Genomic DNA, 15178 nt, shown 5'->3' with positions numbered 1-15178 from the left:
TTTTTTAAATATACAGTATATATAAAAATATCTCGCGCTTTATATTTCACCTGTATGCAGCATACAAGTTGGCAGGATGGCCTGGACTGGAGGTACGCACACTTGACTCTAAAGTCTAAACTGTCCAGCCTGGGTTTGAATCCCGACCCAGCTATAACCTGTCATGGGTGAATCACAGGCAGGGTGATTCATCAATGTGTGTACCGCTAAACTGGGTGCCCCGTTTGCGTCCCATTAGTTGTTGGATGTTAAGGATCTCACCGTGTTTTCCACAAAGAGAAGGCGAGCTATCGCCGGCACTCTGAACAAGTTGTGGCCTGGCATGCTCTTCTCCTCTGCCGTTATATACGTCCTCCTCGGCACCTCGCTCATGTTTTTCGACGATTGCGTGTTTTATATCCAAGCACAAGTTTTATATAAAACACGACGATTGCGTGTTTTATATCCACAAGTTGTGGCCTGGCATGCTCTTCTCCTCTGCCGTTATATACGTCCTCCTCGACACCTCGCTCATGTTTTTCGACGATTGCGTGTTTTATATCCAAGCACATCATCCTCTTCTTCTTCTCAGTACCGTGTTTTCCACAAAGAGAAGGCGAGCTATCGCCGGCATTCTGAACAAGTTGTGGCCTGGCATGCTCTTCTCCTCTGCCGTTATATACGTCCTCCTCGGCACCTCGGTCATGTTTTTCGACGATTGCGTGTTTTATATCCAAGCACAAGTTTTATAGAAAACACGACGATTGCGTGTTTTATATCCACAAGTTGTGGCCTGGCATGCTCTTCTCCTCTGCCGTTATATACTGTACGTCCTCCTCGACACCTCGCTCATGTTTTTCGACGATTGCGTGTTTTATATCCAAGCACATCATCCTCTTCTTCTTCTCAGCACTGCACTTGCCACTCACTTTCTTAGGCCCCATGGTTAAAACTAAGAAATTTTCCGAAATAACCAAAATGCGAAAACAAAAATGCAGCGCTATACGACAGAGATACGTACTGTACTTGCACGGCAAGATAACCACGTGACCAGAACCCACCTGGCGGCGTAAACTCGAAATAACCAAAATGCGAAAACAAAAATGCAGCGCTATACGACAGAGATACTGTACTTGCACGGCAAGATAACCACGTGACCGGGTGGCGAAAGCTCGTAACTCGGATCTCGGCTCGCATCTCAAAGCAATAAACCGCACCGAGCGACGGCTCGTATCTCGAAAAACTCGTAAGTTGGGGCACTCGTAAGTCAAGGTTCCACTGTATATATATATATATATATATATATATATATATATATATATATATATATATATATATATATATATATATATATATACATATACAGTACATATATATATATATATACATATACATATATATATATATATACATATACATATATATATACATATACATATACATATATATATACATATATATATATATATATATATATATATATATATATATATACATATATATATATATATATATTATATATATATATATACATATACATATATATATATATATATATATATATATATATATACATATACATATATATATATATATATATATATATATATATATATATATATATATATATATATATATATGTATTGTCGTGCGGACAGCTCTCAGTTAAGACAGAGCGTCTACGGATGGAATCGAGCTTACTTTGAGGCATTTCCAATTAATGGCGGATCATACGCGAGACGGAATGAAGAATGCCGACTTACCTTCATGGCCGCAGGCGTCTTCACCCCTGCAAACAATTAAACTCACACAAACACGGAATTTAGAATGTACAAAAGGAATATTTATTAACGGAACCCGCTAACAAAGGACGCGACGATAACTAAATCCCCTAATGAGCGCTCCTACACACAGATTTACACACGGACGAGGGAAGAGAATAATTTAAAGGAACTGTTGTGTTTGCTGAGAATGCGCGTCTTATCTGCAGTCGTCCAGGCCCCAAACTCGTCGTCTGGACGCGGCTCCATGCTTGGGAGGAAGGAGGCCTCAGTCCACCTATTTCGCGTGCTGCCAGGCCCCAATGAGCCACCCGTTCGCCCCGGTCCCATCCGCCGACGCGCCACAGTCCTTCCGCATGACTCGAATGGGTTGTGTCAGCTTGCTCCTCCGGCCGTGCCTGGATCTGTCTACGTCTTCCTGGACTCGGCACGGAATCGCGATGCACCCAACGTTTACAACAGGGAAGAGAGAGAGAGTCGAGGGTGGTGAAAAATGGTAAGTGGTCGAGGGAGCGGAATCACGAGGCAGCAAAGGGAAAAATGGGTCTGGGCAGGTGTCATGTATGAAGCTGCAAATATTCACCGCAGCGCCATCCAAGCTGGGCCGTAACTTCCAGAAAAACGGAAATAAACCAGCGGTCACAGTGTGAATATTTGTGGTGATAATACAACGGTGAATATTTGCAGCTTCATACATGACATCCTCCCCTTTAAGTCCAAAATTACCAAGAGCAATACGTGCTAGACTTCCAAAATTGACATTTCAAAAGCAACATTTCCAAAACATGTGAAAATATGTGTGCAAACGATTATATGAGAATAATGAAAATACGTGAAAATAGAACATGTGTCACCGTGAGAATAGAACGTGTCATCGTGAAAATAGAACATGTGTCAACGTGAAAATAGAACATATGTCAACGTGAAAATAGAACATGTGTCAACGTGAAAATAGAACATGTTCAAAGAATCAACCGGTCGGGTGCTTTTCTCTCACACATTGAGCGTCGCGGTGTACCAGTGGATACAGAGTCCGAGATGATTCCTTTGGTCTGCAAGGAGGGTGTAGCGATTGTAGAGGTTTTTGCGGCATCCGAGCCGGCTGGAGCGGCCATGACGATCTCCGGTCGAACTGTTGTCTGACTGTGATGATGCTGCAGGCTCTATCGACTGACAGTGACAATAGGTTATGTGGTCCTGATGTCGACGAATTTCACGGCCGTCCTGCAGGCGAATCACGCAGGACAGTGGACCTGGCTTCTCGATGATGTCCCCCGGTAGCCACGTCGCACCTGCACCAAAATTTCGGGCAAACACTGGATCTCCAATGTTGATACAGGGACTGTTGGACGACTTATCGTGCACCAACTTTTGATTAAGCTGGCTCTGATAAACTTTTGATGATATGTCTGGTTTGAGATTGTCAAGTGTCGATCTCAAGTATCGTTTCATCAATAACTCAGACGGAGCTGCACGCGTGATGCGGTATTTGACCAGAAGATGAGCAAGCTTTGTTTCCAGGTTTCCCTCCTGAAGTTTCTGCAATCCGGATATGATGATTCCCACGGATCGTTCGGCCAAGCCATTTGAAGCCTGGTGATGTGGGCTAACAAACTTATGTTTGATGCCGTTCCGACATGTGAACTCGGCAAACTCGGACCTGGAAAAACACGAACAGTTATCACTCACGATCATCCTGGGCAGACCATGAGTGGCGAAACAGCGTCTGAGTCTTTCGATGACAATGGCTGACGTAGTACCACGCGTCACATAGGCATCGATCCATTTTGTGTGTGCGTCTATAATTATTAGAATCATGCTGCTCTTAATAGGCCCGGCATAATCGAGATGTAGGCGATGCCACGGTTCGCTGGGCCATTCCCAGGGATGCAGTGGTGCTTTCGCAGGTGTATTTCGGGTGCTCTGGCAGGGGTAACAATGTCGAACATGATGTTCGATATCAGCATCAAGATTCGGCCACCACACATAGTTTCTGGCGAGTGAGTTCATCTTCACAATCCCGGGGTGACAGTCATGGATTTCATCCATGAACCTGGAACGCAGATTTTCTGGGATCACGACACGACATCCCCAGAGTAGGCAACCATTTTCCATGCTGAGTTCGTTTTTACGTGCTTTAAAAGCCGAAAAAGCTGGGTCACCCTCAGGTAGCAAATGCCATCCAAGCTGTACAGCCTGGACAGTTGTGGACAGAACGGGGTCTCGTCGAGTATGAGTGGGGATCTGGCCGGAATCGACAGCACAGTCTTCCAGATGATCCATCAGTGCGATAATGGATCCTGGTGTAGGCGAATCATCAACGGATTCTGGAAGGGGTAACCGACTCATGGCATCTGCATTTGTGATAAACGAACCGGGCTTATAACATATGGTGTAGTCATAAGCAGTGAGAAACAGGGACCAGCGGATGATCCTGGGCGGTAGTGTGTCAGATGTCACCTTAGTTGGACCAAACAGACTGATCAGCGGCTTGTGATCAGTGCGAATCGTGAAATGATGTCCAAGAAGGTACTGGCGAAATTTTCTGACGCCGAAAACGATTCCCAATCCTTCCTTGTCAAGTTGGGAATAGTTCTTCTCTGCCGGGGACAACGTTCTGGATGCAAATGCAACAGGTCTTTCCATACCATCAGCCATCACGTGTGATAATACACTCCCCTCTCCATACCGACAGGCATCGTATGTCAGCGCAAGATCCTTCTCTCGATCAAAATGACCGAGAACGTTGGACGATTTGAGCAGATCCTTAGAGGTCTGGAATGCTGATTGTTCAGTGGACCCCCAGCTCCAGGAGACTCCTTTCCTCAAAAGCCGATAAAGGGGGCCCAAAACGTCGGTCACATTCGGGATGTAACGACCATATAACTGAAGCAACCCGAGGTATGACTTCAATTTGGTCACGTCTCGTGGAGCAGGAGCATCCTTGATAGCTCGGACTTTCTCATCTGTCGGGTGTAGACCCCCGGCATCAATCGTATGACCCAGGTACGTGACTGATGGCTCCATAAACTTGCACTTGTCTCGACGCAAACGTAGGCCGGAGTCCGAAATCTTCTTCAGAACTCTATCCAGGTTTTGTAGATGTTCCGCATCCATACGACCAGTAACCAGAATATCAGCCTGGTAACAAACGACATTGCGTTCGGCAGCAAACAAACTGTCCATGACACACTGATAAATTCCAGGTGCAGATTTCACTCCAAAACTGAGTCGGTGGTACCTGTACAACCCACGATGTGTGTTGATGGTAAGATACTGTTTCGAAATCTCGTCCAAGCGGGGCTGTAGATAGGCAGATTTGAGATTGAGTTTCATAAAAGTCTTGCCTCCCGTGAGACGAGCATAGCGGTCTTCGATCCTCGGGATTGGATATTTATCCAATGAAGAACACTTGTTCACGGTCATTTTATAATCTCCACATATGCGGATGGACTGGTCCGATTTTCGGAACGGAACGATGGGCGCCGCCCATTCGGCATACTGGATTTGCTCGATGATACCCAGATTTTCAAGATGATCCAGTTCCTTGTCAATCCACACCCGCAGGGCGAAAGGGACTGGGCGAGCTCTGCAAAATATAGGATTGGCATCCCGGTCAACACTGAGTTTAGCCGTATGTCCTTTCAAGGTCCAAGCTCATCCTTGAAGACATCCGGGTACGTATCCAGCACATTTTTGAGTGTGTATGCTGCGGTAGGAGAAACGTTGGCTGCCCGGAGTTGATGAATGCTTTTCCACTCCAGTTGAATTATGCTCAACCAGTTCCTGCCGAGTAAGGAAGGGCCCTTTCCAGGAATGACGATCAGGGGTAGGTGAAACTCACGGTTATCGTAGCCCACCATGACGTCACATGTACCGCAGGGAACAATTTTCTCACCTGTATAGGTGGAGAGTCCAGAGGTAGTCGGTTTCAGATGGGGTCGGTCAGCATCACTCCACAGGTTTGTGAAAACAGCATGGCTGATGAGTGAGACGGCCACACCAGTGTCAACCTCCATTTGCAATGGTCGATTGTTGATGCCAACAGTGGCAAGAGGAGGATCCCGCTTATGGTGAGAATCAATATGAAACAGGTCACACGATTCTGAGTTGTCGGAAACAGAGCTCACCTGGTCAAGCTCAGGTTCCTCCAAACCGATAAACTGATGAATCTTCTTGTCAGCAGCTTTCTCTTTTCCCGATTTGCGTGTGATGCAAGCTGGAGCAATATGGCCAGTTTTCGAACAGAAATGGCAGGTGGCATCTTTGAACCGACACGTCTCTGGAGGGTGCTTTCCGTTGCACCGAAAACATTTGTTGTGTGTTTGAGACTGCACTGCCTTCTGACGAGGAGCCTTGTTCCAACGTTTTGGCTGAGCATGATCCAACCGATTCACAGCAGGGCTGGTACCAGACGAGCGAGTGGCACCGATGCTTGTAGCATTACGTTCAGCACTTTCTATGGAAATGGCGGTGTCTCTGGCATTTTGGAACGTCAGTCTTCTCTCAGCAAGCAGGCGTCTACGAGTGTGGTCATCGGACATGCCAACCACCAACAAATCACGGAGCATGTCATCAATTGTGTCCCCAGTGTGTCCCATCAATTGTGTTTTTTGAGGTGTGCAATGAAGTCTGCGATCGACTGACCTTGATGCTGTCTGCACATGTAAAAATTAAACCGACACAGGATGACTGAAAGAGATGGATCACAATGTTCCTTCAAAGCAGCCTTGAGCTCTGCATACGTGAGCTCCTGGATTGTCCGAGGACGAATCAGGTTTTTAACGAGTGTGAACGTCTCACCCCTGCAAACGGACAGGAAGACGGCCTTCATCAGGGCTTCGGTCATGATGCCGTTCGCCTCGAAGTAGAAAGACAACCGCTCAGAATACGTGTCAAAATCTCCCTCCTGAGGGTCGAATTCATCGATATGGCCGAAATAAGTCATGGTCTAGATGTTTATCCTCGTCGCCATGTAAGGTATCTCGACAGACTACGATCGATTGTAGCACACGTTTATAGACTCTCCCGATACAGGCCCGATTCACCGCAGTGCCATCCGAGTTGGGCCGTAACTTCCGGAAAAACGGAAATAAACACGCGGTCACAGTGTAGGGATACAACGGTGAATATTTGCAGCTTCATACATGACAGCAGGAAGGAGGCCAAAACGAGAAGGGCAAAATGCCGGCGAGCGAGTCGTTTTGTCACTCGCGGTGTGACGTCAGCGCTCTCTCCACCAATGGCCGCGTCACTTCTGTCTCATGCCATCGGTCGCTCGCCAATCAGTTCTGCCGCTTCCTTCCACCTTCCTTCCACCAATCAGTGGCCAGCTGGTGATGTGGCTGGCTGCAGCCCCATCGGCGGTGCCCCGATCTGGCTTCCTGCCTGTTCTTCCTGTAAGTCTTATTGTGGCGGGGGGAAATTAATTAATGTGTGCAGCTAAGGGCCTCGCTAAGTGTCTATGGTGCGGCGCCAAAAGGGACAATGGGATAGCGACAGAGGGGATGACATACAAGGGAATTTTACCCATAATCCCTGAACTAATTAGCATGCCCCGCCCTCTCGTAACAGGGACAAATATCCAACTTATCCGACATCAGGGCTACAGGTCCCTGACTTACTGTACATCGAGATGGTTCTTCCATCACGATCATTGGAGCACCTACCTATGCAGATCTACCTGGATCTAGATATCCCCCCTACCCCAAATTCATAACAATATCTTCTAAGGTAAGTTCCCATAACCTGTTATGTAATATGCACTTGCTTCAATGCGATCAGAGGCTCACCATCAGGAAGGCTCATTACCCCAAACATGGTGGGTCCGACCCCCAGCCCTCCAAATCTCCCTTCCTTCCAAGTTCGTTGAAAGGCGGCGTGCTCCACAATGCAGCACCACCTGGGCTGTTGAGAGAGCAGTTTCGTTCGCATCGGATTACACGACCAATCAAACCTTAAACACAAGACAGGTGAAAGTGAAGCACTCTACCAAATAAGCATACCTGCATCCACAGCCACATGGAGCCGAAACATGGTTGTACCTGTGGTTGCAGTGACGTTCACATTTCCGATGACTACCGTTCGATGATATAGGTCAGACTACCAGGTATGTATCACTTGGTTTGGTCATCACTGTAGGTGGAGGTGGTGATTGTGGTGGCGGATCGCTCTTATTACGCTATTACGTTACCTGATTAGGGATATAACGGCGTTCATTATTACATTGACGATGATGTTGTTGACGATGCGAGAGGTGGAGCGAGCACGGAAACAGGAGATGAGGGGGCGGGACTACCGGTACGCCCGCGCGCGCGCGCGCCGCTCGCTCAGCTCGCGCCCGTTCCCGCGCTCGAGCGCAGGGGCTGCGGAGACCACGGAGCACGACCACGACGTGCGGCTCGGACACGTTGGAAGGTGGGTCCGCACTTCGCCCCGATCGCCGCAGTACGGTCGTGGTCGCCCAATCCGTTTGGCAGATGGATCGGTCCGGCGCTATCCCTGCACGCATTGCCATTTTTTTTTTCTTCGCCGTCCCTAAACCGTACACCGTGTCAGTCCGGAGGTTTGGCGAAGCCTCGGAGAGTTCACGGCTCATCCGGTTGATTCATCTGGGTGCTGGAACAGGCTGCTAACCGCCTGAGCTGGCGTCCTGTGCCGCTGCCAGGCCGTATTAGCTCAGGTCGTTCCCACCACCCCCTCCTCCTCCCGCCAGGCGCAGTGTCCGTTCGTCTTTCCGCGGCCTGCGGGCTGCGCTTGGACTCCTTAAGGGGTAGCCTATAACCACGTGCTCGGTGCTTCCCGCCGGTACGTCGGCGAACACCACAGCACCGACAAAAGGACTTCCTCCGGCTCACATCCGGCGCCGTCTCCAAACCTACTCGGTCACTGACGTTGCACCTGGCCCCACGAGATCTTAGACTTATAGCGGCTTTGCTCAGGCAGGTAATTCGGAGGAACATCCATTACTGGACATTTCCATTTGAAGTAAACGTTTCGCATAAAAATTGCAAACTGCATTCTTTGACAATGTGTGTTACCGTTTACTGATCAAAAAATGGAGATGATGATCTCTCTCCTGGCACCTGCAGAATGACCCATGCATGACTCCATTAATCCTGCATGGAGCTGCAGTCAGCAGTTGGTGATGATGGCCGCTCCGTTGTTGAAACGTTGTACCTGAGCGTTACCTTTGTGTAGGAATGGAAAAAATTGGCCGTTTCTTGGCAAGAGTCATACTGGGAGGTTTGCATCCCTCTCGCAGCAGTTAGAGCAGGGATTTGTAATTTGGCCCAGGTAGTTCACCTACTCTTCACGAAGGACACCGTAGGATCTTTATCGTCCACTAACTAATGCTGGCAGACGGGACACAGTTTGACGTCCGTCAGAGGGATGATATGCACATTGACGAAACCCCAGGTTGGCATTCTATACCTGCGTTGGGATTATAACCCAGGATATATGGCTTAGAGGTGAGTATAGTATCTCCATCAGACTCTTTACACATGATCTCTTGTAAATTTCATCTGGTGTGGCATTTTCATTCATCAGAATCCTCATTACACAATGTTCTCCCAAAGCATGTGACGCTGTTCACCAACGTCTTGAAATAACCAGAATACTTTTGTCAGCTGGGATGTCACCGCACAGCACTTGTCAGATGAAGCCACAGCTACACAAACGTTCACCGAATTTTCTTTCTGAAGATCACCTGGAACAAACAGTTCAAGTTAACATGAGACCCCTTCCAAACCCCGCTCATCTTCTTGGGTTTCAGTTACTAATTTATTGGTACACAGACAAGTCCTGTTTGGCTCTTGCAAAGCTGTAGTCTACTGGCCGGCTTATTTTGAGTCCGCTTGTTGTAACTTCGTTTGTACATTGTTACCCCATGCATGAAGCGAAAGTGGGTTAGGCAATTGGTTCACTTTGTATGTCTGTCTTTGTTTGTGATCACGGAACAACTTAATTTCAATTTAATGTTGTATTTTGAATACGAATCGGAACACGAGCCTGAAGTTTAGCTGCACTTTGGCTCTGAATTCGTCCCAATTGCGCATGCGAGGCGAGGAGTGAGATATCTATTTTTTTTTTAAGTGATGAAGGCGCTTCAATATTTGGCTATGTCCTTCCTTCCATCCATCCATCCAAAATGAAGAAGAAGAACAGTTCTAACCACCGTGGCCACCACATCACTCTATCGTGGCCTCATGGGCCTGCCTGCTTTTGTGATCACCCATCGGTGGTATCGGTGGTGGTTCAATATCCTGGTTCTGGTCGCTTTTATTTCGTGTTATAAATCTGCGATTTCTTGCTTTGTGTGTGTGCTGCATTGTCATAAGGAACAGAGGGAAAATAACAGAGGCAATTACATACAGGGGATTCATTACCCATAATCCCTAACTAATTAATATAACTCCAACCCTCTTATGGGGACACTTATACGTGCTTACATGACATCCGGTCTAAACAAATTTCCTACTTATGATACATGGGGTTTCTTCTTCTTCATGACAGTCGGAGCACACTACCTATACAATTCTACCTGGACTAAGGTAATCATTGTCTACCCCACAAACGTATTTTTTAAAATATATATTTTTACAAATTAATTAAAAATTAAATACAGAAATATCAAATTCATTGCAAAAGTATCAACAAGCTGAAGCAATACTTCATAGAAGTGCCTTTGGCAGTGATTACAGCTTCGATTCTTCTTGGGTATGTCTGTATCATCTTTGCACATCTGGATTTGGGGAGTTTCTCCCATTCTTCCTTGCAGATTTGCTGAAGTTCTGTCAAGTTGGATGTTGAACGTTGAACGTCGGTGAACAGCAATCTTCAAGTCTTTACACAGATACTCGATGTGATTCAAGCCTAGGCTTTGGCTGGGCCACTCAACGCCTTTCAGGTTCTTGTTCTGAAGCCATTCCAGCGTTGCTTTGGCTGTATGCTTGGGGTCATCATCCTGTTGAAATGTAAATCTTCACCTCAATCTAAGGTCTTTTGCACTTTGAAGCAGGTTCTCCTCGGCAATTTGCCTGTACTTGGTTCCATACATTGTTCCCTCTAACCTTACAAGTCTCCCAGTCCCTGCCGCTGAAAAGGATCCCCATAGCATGATGCTGTCACTACCATGCTTCACGGTATGGATGGCGTTAAATGGATGAAGAGCTGTACTGGGTTTCCGCCAAACGTAGGGTTTTGCATTCAGGCCAAAGAGTTCAATTTTCGTCTCATCAAATCACAGAATCTTTGCCTCATTTTCTCAATCTTTAAAGTGTGTTTTGCAAGCTCTAGTTGTGCTGTCCTGTGCCTTTTTCTCAGGAGTGGGGTCTGTCTGGCCACTCTCCCATAAAACCTAGATTTGAGAAGTGCTGACTGGACCGTTGTCCGTCCAGCAGGTTCTCCCATCTCAGCCAAGGAATTATGTAGTTCTGTCAGAGTGGGCATTGGGTTCTTGGTCACCTCTTTGATGGAGAATGATGGAGCTCACTGTGCTCTTGGTTACTTTCAACACTCTAGAATTGTTTTATACCATTCCCAAGATATATGCCTCCTCACAATTTTATCTGAGTTATATGGACAGCTGCCTGGACTTCATGCTAGTTTCTCCTCTGACATGTACTGTCAACTGTGAGATATTATATAGAAAGGTGTTTTTCTTTCTACATCATGTCCAATCGATTGAATTGGCCACAAAACATTTTAGCTTCTCCTTCTTGATTATTTTATAAAAATTAAAGAAAAAAATCCACTTTGACATTATGGGGTGTTATGTGTCAATCAATGACAAAAAATGTCGATTTAATCCATCTTAAATTCACGCAGTAACAAATCAAAATGTGAAAAAAATCAAGGGGTGTGAATACTTTCTGAAGGCATTGTAGGTTCATTGCCCAGGATACTTGTAGAACAGATAGATACTTGTTGCTCAATGTATTCGGAAGACAGTTTTGACTATCCAGTCTGGTTTTAAACGTTATAAAATACACATTTATTTGGTAGTGTTAAACCAGAGTGCCTGGCTCGGCTATTGATCTTAGCCTGATATCAACCACTTCCCGTTTCCTCGTTTCTCTGTTTTTCTTTGACAAATGGTAAAGCCCGAAATGCAGTCATCACCTTTTCATCTTTCAATGCGGATAAATCAACCGGTTTCTTCTTGTCTTTATTCTGTTGTGCCACCGACGCAGACCGCTAGCTCTGTGCTTGAATTAGCAACTACATGAGCTAGTGAGCTGTTGAGCTCACCAGGTCGACAGGTGACTCACCTGACCCGAGTGATCTTGAAATCGGCCTCCTCTTCCTCCAAACCTTGGGACACCCAGAGATGCTTCCAGCTCTTTCCATGCATACTGAAATTTTGTTAGTATTTCTCATTGCCTCCACAGCTATAGTGCTGCTTTCTTGAAATGGTCGAGGTCAATGAACAGATAATTCTTCTTGAGTTGTCAGACATGGTTGTTCGTATCCATAATGAGCCAGGCATCATTCCATCATAGGAGATGGAACAAAAATTACCAGTTCGTGTTGTTTTGTAGACTGATTGTAGCTTTTAAGAGCTTGAATGTTCGTTTTGGTTGTTTTGGGTTGCAGGCGGCAAGTTTTATGTCCTTCTATCTTCCTCCTCCGTTATTGAGTGCTAGATTTGTGTTTGCAGCCCATGTATGACATTATTTAAAAATTTGATATAGGCCAGAAGTAGCATGTGATTCACTGGATATTGGCAGCGGGACTAATCAGCGACGAGGTTATTGGTGGCCTGCCAGAGCATGGGCGGGCAGTGGGGAGCGATAAAAGCCCATTCAAGAAATAATGAGTGAAGAGTAGACAGAAAACAAATATTGAGGTGTTGGAAGAGAGGGAAGACCCAACTATATTCAGGAATGGGCGCGGATAACTTTGACATCATCTACATTCAAGATATAAAGTCAATTTATGGTCGATGCAAAAATGTTATTGTCCAATTATTGGGCTCGAGGCTGCTTTGGTTGCAATATTTATGGAGGCTTCCTGGGGGCACTTTATTAAAGTTTGTCTGTGTAGACACACACACAAACACACTGGCACACAGACTGATCACAATACCCTCTCCCATCTCTTTGAGAATGGGCAAATCTAAATATATGCAAAGACAATCTAAATATATGCAAAGACAATCTAAATATATGCAAAGACAATCTAAATATATGCGTTTGACAACTGGAAAGAAGTCTGGTACAAGTTAGAAAAGACAGATATGAAATAATCCTGCCAGTGAAACTTTCTTTGTGGAAGTGAAGCAAAGCCATGCATGCAAAGATCATCAAATTAGAAACCCTGTCCTAAGAGGCATTTGCAACGAATTCTAAGAGGCAGAGCTCAAGGATGAGCTTGAATTGAAATTAAACTTTGTAGATTGAGCAAAATGGGTAAGTGTGACAAATGAGAATACATCTTCATGCTCTCTTTTCTGTAAAATAAATATATTAAAGCACATACCTTCACTCAAGACCTGCCTTTACTTTGTTAATCACTCTTAAGAAGATGGCGTCATAATCAAAATGTCATGATTATATTGTTTAACTGTCAGGGATCTTTATCAGGGTTTCGTATTTTGCAGCCCATGGAGGCACAGGCAGTGAACAGAAAAGCAAAGGATGTGAGTGGCGGAACACAGATCACAAGAGACGGAGCATCCTGGGCCACAAGCGATGGATCATGGGCTGCAGAGCATAGGCCACGGGCAGCGGAGGCTTGCACCACTGACAATTAAAAGCACTTCTGTAAGAGGAAGGCCATCATGGATCGGCAAGTTCCGTAAATATCTAATTGGTTACTAGAAATGTAGTTAACCGTGCTGATAACCATAGTTATTTGTGCGCAAGGCCACTACACTGATAACCTCAGCCTTTCAACACCACACATCAGTGTCAAGATCAGTGCTTCACATAACTGAACTGCTGTTTCACAAATCATCTAGAGTGCTTTTTAATTGCCAGTGTCCTAAGCCTCCTTGGCCGATGGTCCATAGTTTACAGCCTATGCTCTATGGCCTATGCTGTGCGGCCTATGTCCCACAGCCTATGCCTCGTGGATTTCAGCCCCTTTTTGTGGTTTGCAGCCCATGCTCTGACTACTCATGCCCCATGCTTTTCAGCTTCTGGATCATGCTCTGTGGCTTATGGCCTGGGACCTCCATGTGCTTCTTCTTTTTCCATTCCCAAATGAGGGCTTTCAAAGCAGGCTTTTTATGATTAAATGCCCCAACCCAACCCCACCATTTCTCTCTTTTGTAACTTTTTGAAAAAAATCACAGCAGCAGCCTTTATAGATCACAGTATGTCGAGAAGTAAATAAATAATGTATTTAAAAAATCTATTACACAAGTTGAAGTTTGCGTCTGTCTGTACGCCAGCGGCCGCTTTTGGTGCTGCTTTTGCTTTTCTAGCCTGGATTTGAATCTTGGCCCAGCTATAAATTGTCATCCCGGTGTTTAAACAGACTGGATGATTCATCGATGTGTGTGCCGTCCCTCCGATGGATGTTAAACAGAGGTATCCCATCACCGAAATTAGTTGGTGGACGTTAAAGAACCCACAGCGTCCTTCGTGAAGAGTCGGCAAGCTATTGCCGACATTGTGGGTAAATTACAAATTCCTGCCATAACCTTAGTCGAACGTCTTGCCTGATGGGTTTGTGATCTTACTCCTCTGAGCTCCTAAGGTTAATCGTGATAGATACCTACAGTGAATTCAGAAAGTATTCAGACCCCTTCACTTTTTTCACATTTTGTTATGTTGCAGCCTTATGCTGAAATAGTTTAAATTTATTTTTTCCCTCATCAATCTACACTCAATACCCCATAATGACAAAGAGAAAACAGGATTTTAGAAAGTTTTGCAAATTTATTAAAATGAAAAAACTGAAATATCACATTTACATAAGTATTCATACCCTTTGCTATGACATTTGAAATTTAGCTCTAGGTGCCTCCTATTTCTCTTGATCATCTTTGAGATGTTTCTACACCTTGATTGGAGTCTACCTGTGGTAAATTCAATTGATTGGACATGATTTGGAAAGGCACACACCTGTCTATATAAGGTCTCACAGCTGACAATGCATATCAGAGCAAAAACCAAGCCATGAGGTCGAAGGAACTGCCTGCAGAGCTCAGAGACGGGATTGTGTCGAGGCACAGATCTGGGGAAGCCTACAAAAAATTTTCTGCTGCATTGAAGGTTCCCAAGAGCACAGTGGCCTCCATAATTCTTAAATGGATGAAGTTTGGAACAATCAGGACTCTTCCGAGAGCTGGCCGCCCGGCCAAACTGAGCAATCGGGGGAGAAGGGCCTTGGTAAGAGAGGTGACCAAGAACCCGATGGTCACTCTGGCTGAGCTCCAGAGATCCTGTGTTGAGATGGGAGAAACT

At 45.6% G+C, this 15178-nt stretch overlaps 1 protein-coding gene across 2 annotated transcripts in view; it reads left to right on the top strand.

The window, feature by feature from the left end:
• Positions 1–8047: 8047 nt before the first annotated feature.
• LOC137423105 (transcription factor HIVEP3) overlaps positions 8048–15178 on the top strand; it is a 78175-nt gene continuing 71044 nt past the window's right edge. Inside the window, exons 1-2 of one of the 2 annotated variants that reach the window (XM_068109917.2) lie at positions 8048–8177; positions 13366–13553. The gene's annotated coding sequence lies outside the window, so the exon portion shown is untranslated. Of the gene's footprint in view, positions 8178–13365; positions 13554–15178 lie in introns of those variants that run through there. The other variant, XM_078774693.1, reaches the window with a different exon arrangement.

Source organism: Myxine glutinosa, chromosome 3 (assembly GCF_964187855.1).
Source record: "Myxine glutinosa chromosome 3, kmMyxGlut1.1, whole genome shotgun sequence".
Taxonomy (NCBI): domain Eukaryota; kingdom Metazoa; phylum Chordata; class Myxini; order Myxiniformes; family Myxinidae; genus Myxine; species Myxine glutinosa.
This window is presented reverse-complemented; position numbering and strand designations above follow the sequence as displayed.